Source organism: Panthera onca, chromosome D1 (assembly GCF_046562875.1).
Source record: "Panthera onca isolate mPanOnc1 chromosome D1, mPanOnc1 haplotype 2, whole genome shotgun sequence".
In the NCBI taxonomy this organism is placed as follows: Eukaryota; Metazoa; Chordata; class Mammalia; order Carnivora; family Felidae; genus Panthera; species Panthera onca.
This window is the reverse complement of record NC_138348.1, coordinates 58,854,537-58,874,463: the sequence shown is the minus strand read 5'-3', so window position 1 is coordinate 58,874,463 and position 19,927 is coordinate 58,854,537. Positions and strand designations below refer to the sequence as shown.

The window sequence follows — 19,927 nt, the reverse complement described above, 5'->3', positions numbered from 1 at the left end:
CTTTTAACCACTGTAGTGAGTGAGTGGAGGGACTTCATAGAGGTTATAGGATTTTTGTAATGCCAAATAAGGTTGAGTACATTGTAATATGCTTATTGGCCATTTGGATTTTGTTTTCTGTGCAGTTCTTGTTGTAGTCTTTTGTTGATTTCAGTATGCCTTGTATTAGAAACCTGCTTTACACGCCCACAGCCAGCCTCTTTGATCGACCTGACACTGACTTTTTTTTTTAGTTTATTTATTTTGAGAGAGAGAGAGAGAGAGAGAGAGAGAGAGAGAGATTCACAAGCAGGCTCCATGTTGTCAGCACAGAGCCCAACACAGGGCTCAAACCTAGGAACAATGAGATCAGGACCTGAGTTGAAATCAAGAGCAGATGCTTACCCGGCTGAGACACCCAGGCTCCCTGACGCCAGCTTTCTTATTGGTCCCTCTGTCTCTATGCAGGTTGACCCTCCCACAGTCTCAGCACAGCCAGAGGGACGGCTGGGCCAAAGAGTCTGTGAACACTCAAGCTTGGGAGTAGAGCCAAACCATTTTCCAAAATATTGCATGCGTTTACAGTCTGGGAATATGTGAGAGATCTCATAGATGCAGACCCTCTCTGAGCCTTGTACGAATAGACTTATTATTATTATTATTTTCTGCTAGGGTTGTGAAGCGATATCTTGTTGTGGTCTTGATTTGCATTTCCTGATCACTAATGGTAAACATGCCTTTATTCGTAGGCTTTTCCTCTTCTGGGAAAAGCTCTTTTTTCTTTAAGTTTATTTATTTATTTTTGAGAAGAGAGAATGAGGGTGAGGGGGAGCATGCATGTGACCAGGTGAGGGGCAGAGAGAGAGAGGGAGAGGGAGAATCCCAAGCAGGCTCTGTGTTGTCAGCACAGAGCCCAACGTGAGGCTCCATCTCACAACTGGTGAGATTGTGACCTGAACTGAAATCAAGAGTTGGTCGCCCCACCGACTGAGCCACCGAGTCACCTTAAACAGCTCATTCTTAATTTTTGCCCATTTCTCTACAGCACTGTTCGGGGGTTTTGTCTGAATTTAAATTAGGCACTTACGCTACTAGTCCTTTATTGGTTGCCTATATCGTGAATCTCTTCTCCCAACATTTAGCTTGTCTTTTAAAGTGTCATTTGATGAACAAACATTTTTAATTGTAAAATAGCCGTGCTTATCTGTCTTTTATTCCACGGACATTGCTTGGTGTGATTTGGGAAACCTCTTCCTCTCTGTATCTCCTACCAAGAATTTCAAGTTTTCTTTTGCATGTGTAAGTTCTTAATTCATCTGGATTCTTACACAGTATGAGTCAGGTTCCACTTTTGGTTTTTAACATATAGATGATCGTCTTTTGCAGTTCCATTTGTTGAGCACTCCCCCCTTTCCTCGATGGTATAGTGCATCACCTCTGTCGTGTGTACCACAGCATTCCGGGTCTGACTCAGGGCTTTGGTTCTCTCCCGTCAATAAATGAATCCATCTCAGCCAGTGCCACACCATGTTAACTGTTAGTTCTCATCTCTGGGAGCATGAGTCTCCTTCTTGCTTTTCTATCTTAGAAGTGTCCAGGCTAGGGGTGCCTGGGTGGCTCAGTCAGTTAAGCATCTGACTCTTGATTTTGGCTCAGGCCATGATCTCGGGTTTGTGAGTTCGAGCCCCACATTGGGCTCTCTACTGTCAGCACAGAGCCCGCTTCAGATCCTCTGTCTCCCCCTCTTTCTGCCCCTGACCCACTTGTGCTCTCTCTCAAAAATAAATAAACATTAAAAAAAAAATTGTCCAGGCTATGATCACCCCTTCACTCATCCATATACATTTTCAAATTATCTTAACAAGTTCCAAACAATCTCTTGTAAAACGTTGCAGTTCATAAAATGTTGAACTCACAGTTCATTTTGAACAAACGCATATGTGAATAAAAATGAAAGAAAGAAAAACTGGATTAAGTTCTCGGGTCATAATATCTAGTAAAATAGCAATAGAGACACCCAAAAGAAAACACAAGGCAGAAAATAAAGGTAAAAGCAGAAATTAATGAAATAGAGATTAGAGAAAGAATAGATCTAATTAATAAATTAAAATTTTTGTTTTCTAAAGAAATCAATGAAATAAACTACCAGTTGATGTAATCAAGAGGAAAAGGGATAAGCCACACAAGCACAAAATGAGAAAGGACAGTGGAGAGATAATTGAACAGAATAAATTTTGAAATTCAAAGGAAACTATGGTGCAAACTTCATTGCAAATAAATTTGCATTCTTGGATGAAATTGATAGTTTCCTGGGGAAATGTAATTTACCAAACTGACCTAAATAAAGATAGAACGATTAAATAGATTAATTTCCATAAAAGAAACAGAGAAAATTATCAAGGAATTTCCTCACGAAACACTCCGCATTCTGATGGTTTCACAGGAGAAATTTGCCAAATCTTTAGGGACCAGATAGTCCCAATACTCCATAGATTGTTTCAAACCTTTAAAAAAAAAAAAACTTCCAATTTTTTTCTTATATAGTAAGTATAACATGGATATTTAAGCAATTTTTTAGAAAGCAGTATGCAGGGATGCCTGGGTGGCTCAGTTGGTTAAGCAACTGACTTCAGCTCAAGTCATGATCTCATGGTTTGTGAGTTCAAGCCCCATTTTGGGATCTGTGCTGACAGCTCAGAGCCTGGAGCCCATTTTGGATTCTGTGTCTCCCTCTCTCTCTGCCCCTCCCATGCTCACACTCTGTTTCTCTTTTCTTCAAAAATAAATAAACATTGAAAAAAAATTTTTTTAAAGAAAGCAGTATGCAAAAAAGGGAACTACAGACTTACTGAATTGCTTATGAATATTAATTTCAAGTATTTAAAGAAAATATTAGAAATATTAGAAAATATTAGAAAACATTCCATCACATTACCATGAACAGGTTGGGATTAGGGAAATCATTAATATAATATAACAGATTAATAGATTTAAGAAGAAAATCATGTGATTATCTCCATAGATGCTGAAAAAGCCCTTAATATAACTCGCCATAGAACGAATTGGTAAGTGTCTTTTTAGTATCATAAAATATATACTTTGCTCCTAAAGCTAGAATTTTACTTAATGGAGAAATACTAGGGACATTTCCACTAAGGTCAGCAATAAACCAAAGAGGCCCTCTACTTGTCAACGTTGTACTGGAGGCACTAGACAAAGCAGTTAGAGAAGAGAAAACAGTAAGAGGCACAAGAATTAGGGAGAAATGGGATAAGTCTATTCCTTGCAAATGATAGGACTGTGGACCCAGAGAGCCCTGAAAGTATTTTCTATTTGCCTTCATTTTTACCATTTCTGGAGTTCTTTCTTTGTGTGAACCCAAGCTTTTGTCAGTATCATATTCCTTTTGCCTGGAGAACTTCCTTTAATGTTTCTTATAGCACAAGTCTGCTGGGAATTAATTTCCTGGCTTTTGTTTGTCTACAAAATCTGTTTTTTTTTTTTTTAATTTTGAAGGCTGTTTTCACTGGTTATAGAATTTTGGGTTGACATTTTTTTTTTTCTTTCTTAGCTCTTTAAAGATGTAATTCTTATCTTTGTTCCTCTGTATGTAATGTATCTTTTCCCCTGCCTGCCTTTAATATTTTCACTTTACCTTTGGTTTTTAGCCGTTTTAATATAAGGTGTCTAGATTTTTAAAAAATTATTCTGTTGAGATTCTCTATGTTCTTGGATTTATGATTTCATATCTTTCATTGTCTTTAGAAAATGGTCAGCCTATCTGTTCACATAGTTGTTCTGGTCTGTTATTTCTTCTCCTGGGATTTCAATTACATGGATGTTGGACTGATATTGTACAGCTCTTGAAGGCTCTCTTCTGTTTGTTTGTTCATTTGTTTTTAATCCTTTATTTCTTTGTGTTTCAGTTTGGGTAATTTCCTATTGACCTATCTTCAAGTTCATTGATCCTTTCTTTCGATGTATGGAGTCTTCTGATGCACTCAGAAAAGCACTTCATGTATGTTTTTTTTCATTCTAGTATTTCCACTTCACTCTTTCTTATTGTTTCCACCTCTCTGTAAATTTTCACACTAGGCTCTCAGTACGGCAACCTGCCTATCTTTGAGACACACACTCCCTTGGTCCCCTATGTTCATCATCAACAAAGGGGCTTCCTTCCATTCCCTCCCTCTGGGTCTCCATGGGTTGGCTGCATCCCTCCACTAAAGGTCTTAGCTCCAGACAGGTGACCCACTCCTTATAACCACTCCCCCAGGCTCCAGTGGTAGCTCCCTCCCCTTGCTCTTTCAAGCCTGTGAGTAGCAAGCCCTCCTTGGTTTGGCATATGGTAGACACTCATATATTTATAGAATCAATGAATGAATGAAAGTATCTGAAACATCAAGTGTTGAGGGAAGGGAGGGTGACAAGCATGGAATTAGAAGTTAAATTAGGGCCACTTGGTAAAAGGCCTTAAATGCCTCAGAGCTCTCAGCCAGCGGGCTGAATTGTCTAACTAGAAATAACCAAATGGACCTGAGACCAGAGCTTAATTGCTACAAGTGGGTGCTGTGCAGAGGACTCCATCAGCTGCTAGGTGCTGAGTTCCCACCTGGGTGGACAAGGCCCTGTCTGCTCTGCCATCCTGGTGGCCTCTTGCTGCTGGCTTTATGCTTGGCCCAGAAGAAAGACGTGGAGTGGTCCCTGCCTTGTGCTTCATTGCCTAGGTGACTTTGAGGAAGCACAGACCCTCTGTGGGCCTCACTTTCTACACATGTAAAGAAGAGCTGGGGCTAGACGTATAAGAGAAAGAATTGACACTAAGGGCCTACTCTGAGTTGTCCTAATATTAATACTTACTAAAGAGCTAGCATTTTTTGAGTGCCAACTGTGAAGTAAGAGATCTATATGTATTGTTTCATTGAATTCTCAAGACAGCACTACAAGGTAGGTGCTATTTGGTATTGCTAGTTCACACATACGAAAACTGACATTTTACATAATCCTCACAACCCTCCAACGCAGTTGCAGGTGTCATCACAGCTCTGAGCGGTGCAGGGACCTGCCTGAGATCTCAGAGCCCTCAGGAAACAGCATGAAGGTTCCGTTTGGGCCTTTCTTACTTCAGAGCCCCTACATCACACTCTCCATTCCATGAAATTCTCAGGCTCAGGAATTCTGTGTCCTCAGCATGGAAGACAGAGTCTGGCACAGAGAAGATGAGAGGGAAATTCTGATGAAAGCTACAGAAGAGGGAAAGGGAGGGAGAGGAGGAGAGAGAGTTGCGGGGGGGGGGGGGGGGGGAGGGGAGAGGAAGAGAGAGTCAGCAAGCACCAGCCTTGAGGAGGTGCTCCCTCCGGTGGTCATTCTGAGGAGCTGCATGCAGCATGGACTTCCCTTCTAGGGCAGGGCCCTGCTGGCCAGTGCTCTGGAGAAGCCTGGAGAATCGGCAAAGCTCTGAGGGGGACTAACTCATCGAGATGGCTAAGGGACCTATTTCTGCTGGCTTCGGCTGGAGAAGAGCTAAGTCTGTCTCTTTTCCGGTCTTGTCAGAACGGAGAAATCGGGGCCACCCTGGGGCTTTGTCATCTGTTGAGCCCCTCCTTGTGTGTCCGGGGCTCTGGGGTATGGTCCTATGAGGAAGAATTATCATCTCATTTTACAGAGGAAGAAGCAAACCCAGGGAGCGGAAACAGACTTCTCCAGCTCACCACACTAACATGACCTTGTTCGGCTGGTTTGGTTTTTGTTGACTTTAAGACCGTTATGGACCCACGTGGGTCCCAGCCCTCTTCTCCCTTCATTCATACTCTCCCTGGGTGACCTGGCTCATGACATGGCTGCCACTTCCACCTGTACCTCTCTTCTGGGCTCCAGACTGTCAGCCTGACGTCCGTGCCCACGTATCCCAAAGGCATCTCATACCTGGCACGTTCAAGAGCGGACTCCTGGGTCTCTTGCCCCGCCCCCCCATACCATATCCCTTAGCCTCTGCCAGTTTCCCCCTGCACAGAAAACGGCACATCATCTGCCCAGTTGTTTGAGGCAGAAACCCAGGAGACCTTGTAGATTCCTCCCTTATCTATGCCCTCCCTTCAACCCATCAGCAACTCCTGTCACATCTAGTTCCAAAACCCATCTCCCTTACCTGTCCCACGTCCATTCTCCGTCTCCCAGACCATCATCCACAGGCACTACTACGGTAGGCTCTGTACTGATGTTCCTCCTCCTCTTACTGTTTTCTTCACTCAGCAAATGGTTGGCAGGTGCTCCTGTTCTGTTTATCAGCCACTGCTCTGCTCACTGGGAGCAAGACTTACCCTCTGGCCTCTTGTAGTCAAATCTTCAAACAGTGTTGTTATTGTGTTTATTATGCAAATTCCATGCATAACACCTACCTGATACCTTCGAAACTCTTCACCATGACTCACAAGTACCTGTGTGATCTGGTCTTTCTGGTAGCTTCCCCTGCCAAACTTCTCCTCTTCTCCATCCGTGTGCCTGTGATTTAGCCATACTACTCTCCTTTCGTTCTTTCACTTCCTTAAATATGCCATCCCCTCCCACCTGGGGGCCTCTATTCACACTGTCCCTTCTGCCTGGAATGTTCACTCCCCAGCCTTTGTATTGTTGTCTCCTCTTGGTTTAAATAACACCTTCTTTGACACCCCAGGAAGTAGCCTGGTCTATGCAGCACTGCCCAAACTGTGTTCTGAGATAACGTTGCTATCTCAGAAAAGCTTCGTGATGAGTTGAATTTGGAGAGTCAGAGCACACAACATGATAAAGGCTCTGAGAAGTCCTGCTGTGAGTTTTGCTCTGAGAAGAGCCCATTTAGCTGTGTTCAACCCTACAGTCCCCACCCCTGTTTGCCTAATTGTGGGAATACAATTTAATTAGAAAGTAAGTAATCTCTGAGCTCATGGGCAGTGGCCAGATTCCACATGGGACTTGCAGTGGAGTCAGCCAGGGGTAGGAACTAAAAGCCTGGGTCTTGGATCAAACAGGCTCCCAGGGTCTAAGTGTGGCTCTCTGTGCCCTGGTGATGACATATGTTTTGGGCACCTACAGGCTGAATTAATGGCCCCCAAAGATGTCCACATTGTCAGCACCAGAAACCGTGAACGTGGCAAAAAGGACTATTCAGGTGTGATTATCGAAGAGTTTGTGATTATCCTGGATTGTTCTGTATTATGTAAGTGGGCCCGACATGATCACAGAGGTCCTTATATGAGGGACGCAGGGGTGAGAGTCACAGGAGGAGAGGTGATGATTGAGGCACAGGCTAGAGTGAACCTGGAACATGGAGGGAGGTTCACGAGCCCCAGGACATGGACAGCCACAAGGAGCTGAAAAAGCAAGATAGCAGATCCCCCCTCAGGCCTCAGAAGGAGTGAATCTTGTCGATCAATGCCCTGCTGTTAGCCCAGTGAGACTAATTTCAGACTTCTGACCTCCAGAGCTGTGAGAGTATACACTTGTGTCGTTTTAAGCCACAAAATTTGTGGTCATTTCCTCCAGTAGTGTTAGAAAACTAACACAGCCCCTTGTCGGGGTTCAGTAAGTCTTGGTTCTGAACCCTTTCTTTTCTCTTACTCCCCTGAACAGCCACAACAAAATCCTCAGCTAATAATCTGGGCTCCATGAGCTAGCCTGCTCCTCTCTCTGCTAGAATCCTTCCATAGGCACCCCCCTCCCAGACTTCCAGACTCAGTTCAGGCGTCACTTCCACCAGGGGGCCTGCTACGGCCCCTCCCACACCCATCAGGCTGAAGCAGAGACCCACAGCACTAGCGATGGGGACCCTGCCACCACACAGCTCAGCTTCCTTCATTCACGCCTCATTCTCTGCCAGACTGTGAACATCAGCAGAGGCTTTGTGCTTGGAATGAATGGGTGGTGTGTTAGGAGAAAGCCCAAGGTGAAAGGTCCTCTGGTGAAATAAACATGCTCTGTCTGGGTGGGTGCCCTCATCTGCGCCTTCACTTGGGGCCCACCTCGTGAAGCCAGCGTGTCACTTTGCACCCTGGATGGTTTCCTGTGGACATACCACACGCCCCTTCAAGCCTAGTAAGTTTGCATGATGTGAATTGCCATCAGCATCTACCAAACGCTTGCTCCTCCCGCATTTCCTGGCTAGCACTGGCACCACCGCCAACCCCTCCGGGACTCTGGAGTTACCAGAACTCTTCCTTCTCCTTCTTTCCGCATCCGGTTATTCCGGAAGTCTTGCCATTTCTACCTTAGGCACATCTCTCAAGTCCATCTTCTTCCCTCTGTCTCCACTGCCCCCGGTGCAGCCCAGACTCCCATCACCTCTTCACTGGACCCAGCTGCGGCCTCCTCCCTGGTCTCTCTGGCTCCAGGAGGGCCCCAGGCAGCCGCTTCTCCACACACACACACACACACACACACACACACACACACACACAGCCGCCACCAGAGGGCGCTGTTAGAACCCATGTTGAGCGCGTTGCTTACCCGCTCCGGAAGAGCAGATACAGACGGGTGTTTGGGGCCGCTATGTGCTGCCCATCAGCTGTCCTTCTCCAGTATTACCTAAAAGACCACAGCTGCTGATGGCAGATGCCGCCCCCCCCCCGCCCCCATCTACGTCCCTGCCTACTGGATCGTGATCCCCAGTTCCGCCAAGAGACCAGCTGCAGCTTCCCTCCTCTGTGGCCAGCCCTGTGACCCAAAGAGACCCTGCACTGTAGGGCCGGCAGAGTCCTTCTAAGGCATTCAGCGACTAGAGACCCATTCTCATCACGACAAGCATAGTAAACTTCTCTTGCATCAAATACCATTTACTGCCATAAATGTTTTGAAAAGGATTTTTGTAATTTCGAGTTTGGTGAAGAGTAAGCCACTCCTTTTGTTTTGTAACTTGAACTTAACTATACTTATTATAACGAAACAAGAATTGGTTTGGGTCGCCCATGACTAGTTGGCATTAATACTGCACTTGCAGACATTTTAATGAAACATTTGTTCATTCTGATGTTGCTGTTTTTCTGCTCACGTTTTGGAACCAGTGTAGTTTTCTTCCCAGGGCTTAACTATTCTATATTTGTGTAAGCTCTTAAAAAGCTCATGGGCCCCAAGCCATGAAGCCATGAGACCATTAAAATATCCTTGGCTCTCTGCAAAGGGAGGGCTGAGCTCACAGCAGAGCTGGGTGGCTGGGGTCCGGGGGCTTCCAGCAGCTCACATACACGGGCATCAAGGCCACCCCTATTGTGCCAAAGAGTGACAACAAGAAGAGACTCTGAGGGAGGAGGAGGTCAGGAAATTCTGAGCAATCCCCCTGCCCCCATGGCCACCTCCACGTTGCACCCTATTGCCCACCTTGCCCTCACTCTGTAAGTTCTGGCTCAGACCTAGCTCTCTTGAAGTTTGGCTCCTTGAAGGACTTAAAGCCCTGAGCTGACTAAGTGGCAAGAGATCAGAGCTGTTGGTTCTCCCACAGCTCAGTCCCCTTTTCATTTCCCCAGCGTTCCAACCTCATAGGGCTGTATCATGAGGAGTGGAGGCTTTGGGTTCAGAAAGGCATGGGTTCATATGTTGGCTCCATCTTGAATTAGTTCCATGATTGGGGGCAAGTCACTCATTTCCTCATCTGCAAAATGAGTTGAATAGTACTAACTCATGGGCTATCGTGAGGATCAAACATGAAGCCATTAGCATAATGCTTGGCAGTCTGTAGGCACTTGACAGAGAGGAGTTGCCTTCTCTCCAGCCATTTCTGAACCCACAATCTCACCAGTCATGGAGTTTGGCCACCCATGTCCTGGCTTCCTTCCCTCTTTAGGACCTTGACACCAGGGCATCAGGATGCCAATCCTATAGGAGAAAGGGGATGGGAGGTCTATTTACCACATAGCTGATAGATATTGGGCACAGTTCTGGGGACTTTAAGCAGGTGCCACTATCACCCTTGAAGGCCTGCTTGACAGAAATATTTATATTTTCCTGCCAGGTTCTGTTTTCCCTTACCCACCTGGAGTGCTCCGCCACTCCAGAGGGGTGGAAGGCAGAATGTGAATCCTCTCCACCAAGTTCCAAGCCACAGTCCCCCATATTCACCAAGAGAATATTGATTCTAACTAAACACTACTTCCCCGAACCATTGCACTTGACCCTACTATTTAAGCACAGCAGGAAGGCATATCTTTTAAAATAGAAAAAAAAGAAAGGTAGGTACTTAATTTCAGCGGTCATCGTGAAAGATTTTGAGTCAGCAAATCCAGCAAATGGATTGTGGCTAATGCATTTTCCTTACAGAAAGCAGATGGCTGGTATCCAGCCTCCATCCAAACGGCAGTCAGCCTGCAAAAGATGGCAGCACAAATTTGGCCCTCTTCCACCCTCCACCGAAACTTCATGTGGCTTCTTCAATTCCAGGGGCAAGGTCTCAAGAAATCTAAGTCAGATACTGCTCAACAAACAAGAAGTAAGTTTTCTAAACTGTCTTCCAGTTACCACCATCCCCACCCCCACCCCCATCACCACCATTCAGCCATTATCCATGAGTGCCTACTATGTATCTGGCAGGATCTACTCTGTGTGGCTTTGGGGTTGGCATCTATTTTCCAGGGAGAAAATTGAGGCTCAGAGAGGATAAATCATTTCTCCAAAATTACCCACTTGGTAAGAAGTAGGGCTGGGATTCAAAGTGTGGTCACTCAGACTCTAAAGCCTAAGTTTCTTCTACTATGATATAATTTCTCTCCTCTTTCTCCCTTTACCACCCTGACACACCTCTTCCTTTGCTTGTCAGCTCTTGTCACCTCCTCCTCTCCAATCGTTCCTAATTTTTGGCATGCCCTCAAGATTAAATTGTTCACTTTCACTCACAAGGTACACTTGTGGCTACCTCATAGCAGTGCTTACTACAGACTGTTATTACTTTATGTCCACTACTCTCCCAATTCCCTCCAGACTTACACTCTTTGAGGACAGACACTGTCCATTGGTCACGTATCCCTGGAACCCAGGGTTTGGCTCATGGTTTACTCAAAAGTCTGTGATCTAAATCCATGAATGAATAAATGGATTCATAGATGGGTGGATGAAGAGACATGTACATTAGTGGATGAGTGATTGAGTACATTAACAGATGGTTAAGGAAAACTCAAATCTACGCTTATAACCCTTTCCAGTTCACTCCATTCTTATATCTCCAGATGCCTATCGAAACTTTCCACTTGGCTCCTTTGTTATCATCTAAAATGAAACGTGTACAAACCTAATCTCCACCCTAGCCGATTCCTTATCTATTTTCTGACAATAGAACTGCTATTCTTCCCAGGGTTGCCATCACTGGTCCTCTGATCGATTCATTCAGTCAACAATATTTTTTACGTGTGTGCATGTGTGTGTATGTGTGTGTGTGTGTTTGACTGTCTGCTATGCACTATGAATAAGACAGGCAAGGTTCCGAGAGAACTCAAAGGAGCTCAGAGTCAACAGTGGGGTGGAAGATAGCATAGCAGACAATAGGCAAGTAAAAAAGTTAACAGGACAATTACAGAGCATAATGAATGATACAGTAAGGAAACATAGAATGATGAAAGGGAATTAAGGGACCTCACTTTAAATAGGATGGGAGGGAGGGCTTGTTCGAAGCAAGGCCTGAAGGATGAGAATAAGCCATTCAATATAACAGTTGAATGAGCATTCCAGGCAGAGGAATCAGCAAGTGCAAAGCTTTCTGGGCTGGAACAATCCTGGGGTGTTTCAGGAACAGAAAGGGGCCAGATGTGGTTGGAGTGCAGTGAACAGCAGGAGACTGTATGACATGAAGTGTTAACAGACCTGAACCAGGTCGTGCAGGGTCTTGAAGGCCAGTAAGGAGTCAGATTTTATTCCAAGAGCAATGGGAAGCCATTGAAACATCTGAAGCAGGGGAATGACATGACCCCCCCCGGCATGAAGGCAAAGAGCTCCCCCACCCCAGGTGCAAGTGATTCACAGGTGTGTTATCTCGAGTCATTAGGAAAGGGTTAACTCCAATTCCATTTAAACTGTTACCTTGCACAGAAAGGGAAAACATCCAAATGCTTTTTGTAAAGTCATCATAGCATCGGTGGCCATCCTGACCAAAAGGCACAGCAAAAAGGAAACAAACCAAGCTTATTTGTAAGTACTAATACAAAACAATCTTTAAAATTTTAGTGAATAGAATAATGAAGCACTTTAAAAGAACAACACACTGCAACCAAATTAACCTTATACCAAAAAGGCAAGAATGGTTTAATAGTAATGAGCTATATTATAGGGGCGCCTGGGTGGCTCAGTTCGTTGAGCGTCTGACTTTGGCTCAGGTGGTGATCTTGCAGTTCATGAGTTCGAGCTCCATATCGGGCTCACTGCTGTCAGCATGGAACCCCCTTTGGATCCTCTGTCCCCCCTTTCTCTGTGCCTCTCTTTCTCTCTCTCAAAAAAAGCTATATTATAATTACATAGGTTGAAAGATCAAAGTGGCAAAGACATGATCATCTCTGAAGAGACTGAAAAGATATTTGACAAATTCACCATATATTCTTGATGTTTGAAAAATTTCTTAGTAAAATTGGAGCAAATGGATAGTTCCTAAATATTTTGTGCCAAAAATCAACATCATACTTAATGGTGAAATATTGGAAACATTCCCATTAAAGTCAGGAACAATAATTCTAGAGATGCATTAGGAACCATTGGATAAGAGGAAGAAATGAGAGATATAAATAAGAAAGAAAGACAAAAATTGTAATTTTTGTGACCAATAAATTCAAGATCATCTATAAACTATTATAACTAATTAGAAAGTTTAGTATGGTTGATAAATAGAGATCGATACATGCAAAAATTCGACCATCCTGTTGTGTATCATTATAATAAAAGATGTAATTTTAAAATATGTCAGTTCAGAGAAGTACATGAAAAGATGTTCAACATCCCTAGACATTAGGGTAATGCTAAATTAAAACCATGATGAGATATCACTACATGCATATTAGAATGGCTAAAATAAAAAAGAAATGATAATACCGAATACTGGCAAGGAAGTAAGGAGCCGGGTCTTTTATCCACTGCTGGTAGGAAAGCAAAATGGTGGAGCTGTTCTGGAAAATAGAGAGCAGTTTCTTAAAAAGTTACATATACACTTACCATACAATCTGTAAATGACTCCTGAGAAGCGAAAATGTGTTCACAGAACTAGTACGTGCATGTTCATACCAGCTTTATTCATACCAGTTTATACCAAATTGGAAACAACCCAGATGTCCTTCCATGGGTGAATGGTTAAACAAAATATGGCTTATCTATACAATGGAATAATACTCAGCAATAAGAAGGAACAAACTGTTGACGTGTGTAACAATTTAGGTGCATCTTAAAGGAATTATGCTGAGAGGAAAAGGTTCCACACTCTATGATTGCATCTGTATGACCTTCAGAAATATCAAAAGCTTAGAGATGGAGACCAGAGTAGTGGTTGCCAAGGAAACCAGGGAAATCAGGCAAGGGTGTGATGATGAAGAGGTAACGAGAGAGAGAGAGATCCTTGGGGGCACCTGGGCAACTCAGTTGGTTAAGCATCTGACTTCGGCTCAGGTCATGATCTCGTGGTTCGTGAGTTGGAGCCCCACGTGGGGCTCTATGCTAACAGCCTGTTTCAGATTCGGTGTCTCCCTCTCTTTCTTCCCCTCCCCCACTCGCACTCTGTCTCTCCCACAAAAAATAAACAAACGTTTAACAAAAAAAGAGAGAGAGACAGATCCTTTGTGGTGACAGTACAGTCCTATATCTTAATTGCAGTGGTGTTTATACAAATCTAAATATGTGATAAAATGTCACAGGACTATCCATGAAGGCATAGTGAAAAAGGAGTGTGTGCAAACACCGGTGAAATCCAAGTAAGGTCTGCAGTCTAGTTAATTGTACGATATTAAAGTACAATCGCTTGTTTTGATAATGTACTGTAGTTATTTGAGATGTGGCCATTGGGAGAAGCTAGGTGATGGCCACAGAGGCCTCCTGGCAGTATTTTTGCAACTTCTTGTAAGTTTATAATTATTTAGAAATAAAAAGGAAAAGAAAATGCCATTTCCAGTTACAACAAAAACCATTACCCAGGAACATACAAGAACAGAGAGCTTTGCCATCTTATGAGCCAGTAAATCTCAAAATCCACAAGATGGAAATTCTTCTTAAATACTAAATAAATTCAATACAACTCCATAAAACATTCCATAAGGCTTTTTTTGCTTCAGAAAAGTTTTCAAAGAATTTGACAAGCTGATTCAAAGATTAATACAGAAGGATGAAGGGCAAAAGTTCCAACGGAATGTAAGCTCCATGACAATAGAGATGTTTATCTATTTTGTTCAACTCCATACCCTGGAGCGGTGCCTGGCACCTAATAGGTGCTCAAAAAATTCTTTGCGAACAAGTAGATGACATCCTGGAATAAGAGGAAGAGAAGGAAAGATTTACCCTACCAGCTATTAAGACTTACAATGATTTGAGACTATAATATTGGCATAGGGGTAAATAAACAGATAAATCAAAATAGAATATAACGTTTAGGAACATACTTATGAAAACTTGTCATATAGAGGAAGCAGGATCAGTCAGTGAGGAAAAGATAAACCTCAAATGTGCTTAAAAAAAATAACTCCATTTGTGGTAAGCACAGCATAGCATATAGAGATGTTGAACTTCAATGCTGAGCACCTACAAAACTAATGTTACATTGTGTGTCAACTTTACTCACCCAAATTCAAAAAAAAAAAAAAAAAGGATCGGGTGTTTATATGGAAAAACAAAACAAAACAAAACAAAACAAAACAAAACAAAACTAGGTCCTTTTCTGTATTGAGATTTGCATTCCGTTATAAGTCACATGAAAGCAGCCTAACCAAAAATGGATTTGTCTTCTTTCACAACAAGAATTCTAAATAGATACAGAAGAAAAAAATTATAAAACTTAAAAATCAACAACACAGTCCAGAGGCAGACGGGCGCAGCAGCCCCACAACGTCATTAATGGTCTAAGTTCTTTCTGTCTGTCCCTCCACCATCTTTAGCTTGCAGCTTCTGTCTTTAAGATTGTCACCTCATGGTGGCATAAGGGTGATTAACCTCTAGCCTTTCTATTTTTCAGAAGAGAAGTAGGAGAAGGAAAGAAAGGAGGTAGAAGGGAAAAGACCCTTAAGTCAATGTTTTCGTAGAAATCGCCAAGGCTCTTCTGCTTACACCTCATTGGGCAGAGCCATGTTACCTGACCTCTTCTGGCTACAAGGGAGTCCAGAAAGGTGAGTAAGTATCCTGTGGACCTGAATTGAAATATCCTGGGAGTATTTTTTTTAATGTTTATTTATTTATCTTTGATAGAGAAAGAGAGAGAGAAAGAGAACACAAGTAGAGGAGGGGCAGAGAGAGAGAGAGAGAGAGAGAGACACAGAATCTGAAGCAGGATCCGGGCCTTGAACAGTCAGCACAGAGTAGGGCAGAAGGCTAGTGTGCCACACAACTTTGCATCATACGCAAAAGGTGGATTGAAAATCTACAGACAAAAACTTTTCAAAGGTGGTATAGGAGAATATCCTTATAACTGACATCAGAGTAGGGAAGAGGGTTTTTTTTTTCATCCTTTTAAAAACATTTTTTATTTAAATCCAAGTCAGTTAACATACAGTGTAATAATGGTTTCAGGAGTAGAAGTCAGGGATTCATCACTTACATATAACACCAAGTGCTCATCTCAACAAGTGCCCTCCTTCATTCCCATCCCCCCACACAACACCCCTCCAGCACCTCTCAGTTTGTTCTCTGTATTTAAGAGTCTCTTACAGTTTGCCTCCCTCTCTGCTCTTACCTTATTTGTCCTTCCCTTCCCTGATGTTCATCTGTTTTGTTTCTTAAATTCCACATATGAGTGAAATCATATGGTTATCTATCTTTCTCTGACTGACTTCTTTCGCTTAGCATAATACATTCTAGTTCCATCCACCTTGTTACAAATGGCAAGATTTCATTCTTTTTGATTGCCGAGTAATAGTCCATTGTGTAATCCATGCCATATATATGTGCCACAGTTTCTTTATCCATTTGTTAGTCAAAGGACATTAGGGCTGTTTCCATAATTTGGCTATTGTGATAGTACTGCTATAAATATTGGGGTACATGTGCCCCTTAAAGATGCAAAAAGCATAAACTTTGATTTGATGAACACATCTGATTGCCTTAAAACTTTAAACCTATGTATATCAAAATACACTATAAATGAGGTTAAAAGTTAAGTCACACACTGGGAGAAGAAATTTGCAATACATATAAGCATACATACAAGCATATAATATTATTTGCATACATATAATATTGTGATTAATATGCAGGATATTTAAAGAATTCATATAAAATAATTCTTTAAACAACCTAACAGAAAATTGGCAAAGGACATGAACAGGCAATACACAAAAACTCCCAATAGGCAATAAGCACATGAAAAGATACTTAACCTCACTAGTATCCAAATTTAAGCACTCATAATTTAACATTTCTACCTACCAGGCTGGCAAAAGCTTAAAAGTCTAGTAATTCCAAATATTGGTGAGGATGTTGAGAAACAGGAACTCTCACATATCACAGGGGGGAGTGAAAATTTGCATAATCACTTTGGAGAGCAAGTGGTTTTTGCATATATTGGAAGAGGCATATATTGGATGGCCCAGAAATTTTACTTCTGGATTATTAACCAGAGAGAAATGCTCTCACATGGGCTATGGAGACACACATAAGGAAAAATATGTTGTACTATTTGCAATAGATAAAAAAAATGGAAACAATGTAACTATTTCTCAGTGGAAAAGTCGATTTTTAAAAAATGGTTTATCATACAACAGCCCACTAGAGAGCAGTTAAGATGGCCTAACTAGCTCTAAATGTATCAACATGGCTGAATCTTGAATTCCAATTGGCCAGGGAAAAAGGCACATTTAAGGGTATCATCAAGTTTGATACCATTCAAAAAAAAATGCCAGATACATAAATGTTTAATACACATGAATTTAACTTATTTATTTAATGTTAAATACACATTGAGTATAGGTACATGTGTATTAATAAATGCACAAAAACATGCATCCACACCATCTTCCATATGGTGGGAATATTGGAGGAAGGAAGGCAGCGTGTGTGTTCACTATGGAACTTAAGATGTGCCTGTGTTGGGGCCCCTGGGTGGCTCAGTCAGTTAAGCATCCAACTCTTGGTTTCAGCTCAGGTCATGATCTTGCAGTTTTGTGGGCTTCAGCCCCATGTTGGGTTCTGCGCTGGCCTGCTTGTGATTCTCTCTCCCTCTCTCTCTCTAAAATAAATAAACTTAAAAACAATAAGGGAGCTGCAGGGCCATCACCAAGGGGGGAAAATAATGGAACAATCTGAGCATCAAAATAAAAAGTGATAGTCATGGATGAAAACCATTGAAAAAAAGTAAGAATTCATGAACCCACCCTGGTGTGAACAATGATGCCAACTAATAAAAGAAGAAGGAATAATGGAGTTAGAAAATCACTATTTGGCAAACATCACAGTAATAATTGTCTCAGGGAACAACCATCAATAGTTGTTAAAACTAGTAGATGAAAATTTGATGAGTCACAGGAGATCTACAGAGTCTCAAAGTATCTGGCTTTATTACAATATTTACGTATTATACTAAATGAAGAAATTGGGAATATTCATCCTGAGAAGAGAAGATCGGGGGATATAATGGTGGTTTTTAAATATGACTTTAAAATGCTGTCATCTGTGGTCTCAAGGCAAGATGAAAATTGCAAGAATTCCTAATTTGGCTCAATATAAGGAAGAATTTTTCAGCCCGAAACATAAGTTAAAAAAAAAAAAGACTCAGAACATATTCAATTATTCCCAGACTCTAGAAATTTTAACATTCATTTATTCTAGGATTCTAAGACTGTATCATTCAATTATTCTGAGACTCTAGGATTTCAAATATATGGTTTACGATTCTAAGATTCTCATTCTTTTATTCTGATTCCAAGATTCAAAGACTTCATGATTCTGGTATAATTCCTGTTTCTGTGGTCATACCAGTCATAGGAAAAACACTGAGGTATTTGTTTCTAAATCTCACCTAGCTTCATAACTGGAAATCCAAATGAATTGGACCTTCCTACCCATCCTTTATGACTGGGAGCAACTGTCCTCTGGTTGTGTTCCTGAAGATAGGGAAGGCTTCCAGCATTTCACCTTAAAATATACTATTTCTAGGGGAGGACCCAAGATGGCGGAACAGCATGGAAGCTTTTTGTGTGTCTCGCATCCATGAAATACAGCCAGATCAACACTAAACCATCCTGCACACCTAGAAAACTGATCTGAGAATTAACACAACAATATGCACAACTTGAACCACAGAATTCAGCAGGTACATGGTGGGGAGAGGTGAACTGGGGGAGAGAGAAGCCACGGAGGGCAGGGAGCAGCTTTTGTGTGCAGAGAGAGGACGGAGATGGGGGGGTGGAGAATATGGGAAAAGCACCTCCCCCCAAAAGCAGCTGGAGAGAAAGTGGAAAAGTGGAAACAGCTGCAGGGACTGAACTAAAAAGGGAGAAAGGAAAGGGTTTAAATTCCATTAAGACTCTATACACAGGGGGAGCAGAGTCTGAAACTCCACAGCTCAATACCTGGCGGTGTTCTGGTGGGAAGGGCGAATCCCCAGGAGCAGAGTGAAATCTGGGATTCTTCAGGCCACACAGGGAGAGGCAGTTCCCTGATGGGAGGACACCTGGTAGAGGCTGTGTGGGTCCCCCAAAGGCAAGGCCCCAGTGGACTCCGGAGAGCAATCACATCCACTGGTGCTGGAACAAGGTTGTTAAGGGTGAGGCCTGGTGCCAGATGTGTGTTGAGATTTTCCGTAATCCCTGAAATGCTGCAGCTACACTATCTCACGAACTTTTTCTTGGGCGCAATCTCTGGGCATCGGCAGCAGCACGGACATGCAAACGTTCCTGGGTGCGGCTGGCATTCGGGCATTACTCAGTGAGACCCTCCCACAGAGGGGCAGAACAGTCAAAGCCGCAGTCCCTCAGACGTAAGGGGTCGGGAAAAACAGCCGCCTCTGAGACAAAACTCAGGAAGGAGGTGCTGCCTGGGGCTTGGTCACGGTCTGTGTAAAAGCGGGGAGTGGATGGAAGCCGAATACAAAGGATGGGTGTGTGATTGCTGATCCGGGAGAAGAGAGTTTCGATACTAGAGACTGGGTAGCTGGGTGATGCCATTTTCACCACTCCCGCGCATGTGCCTACACACCTACAAGCACCACAACAATCCACCCTAGTAAGCTAAGCAGCGCCATCTAGTGGAGAAAGGAGCCATTACACTAAGTGCCGCCCAACTGGGCCAACCTCACTCTTCAGGAACCAAGTCTCTCTGCCTGCTTAGTTTATGGACTCTAAAGTGCTTCATAGTTTGACTTCTGGGGAAACGAAGTAATTTCAGATGTATTTCAGTCTGTTCACTGGTCCATCTATTCAATTTTATTTCTTTCTTCCTTTTTTCTTTTTTCTCTTTTTTGTATCTTTTCTTTTTCTTGAATACAGAAAGAGAAAAAATTCATTTTTATTTTCAATTTTTATTAAAAATATTTTTCTTTAATTTTTTTCTACTATATTTTTTACTTTTGTGTAAATTTTTTCAAACTTTTTTTACTTCCATTATGTCATTTTAGTCTACTTCAGGGTATTTGATTTTCAAATTTTCAAACGATTTACTTTTTTTATTTCCCTTTTTTCTCTAATCTATCAAGCCCATTTCAACACCCAGACCAAAACACACCTAGCATCTAGCATCATTTATTCGAGTGTGTGTGTGTTTTAATTTTAATTTTTTTTACCTCATTCATTCCTTTTCTCCCTTCAAAATGATGAAATGAAGG

At 42.5% G+C, this 19,927-nt stretch overlaps 1 protein-coding gene across 3 annotated transcripts in view; it reads left to right on the top strand.

The window, feature by feature from the left end:
• The window catches only part of MAP6 (microtubule associated protein 6), a 124,397-nt gene that overhangs the window by 18,390 nt on the left and 86,080 nt on the right, over positions 1-19,927 (top strand). For all 3 annotated transcript variants that reach the window (XM_081790335.1, XM_078433086.2, XM_078433087.2), the window contains 3 exons: positions 10,264-10,432; positions 15,131-15,281; positions 18,262-18,418. The gene's annotated coding sequence lies outside the window, so the exon portion shown is untranslated. The remainder of the gene's footprint in view (positions 1-10,263; positions 10,433-15,130; positions 15,282-18,261; positions 18,419-19,927) is intronic.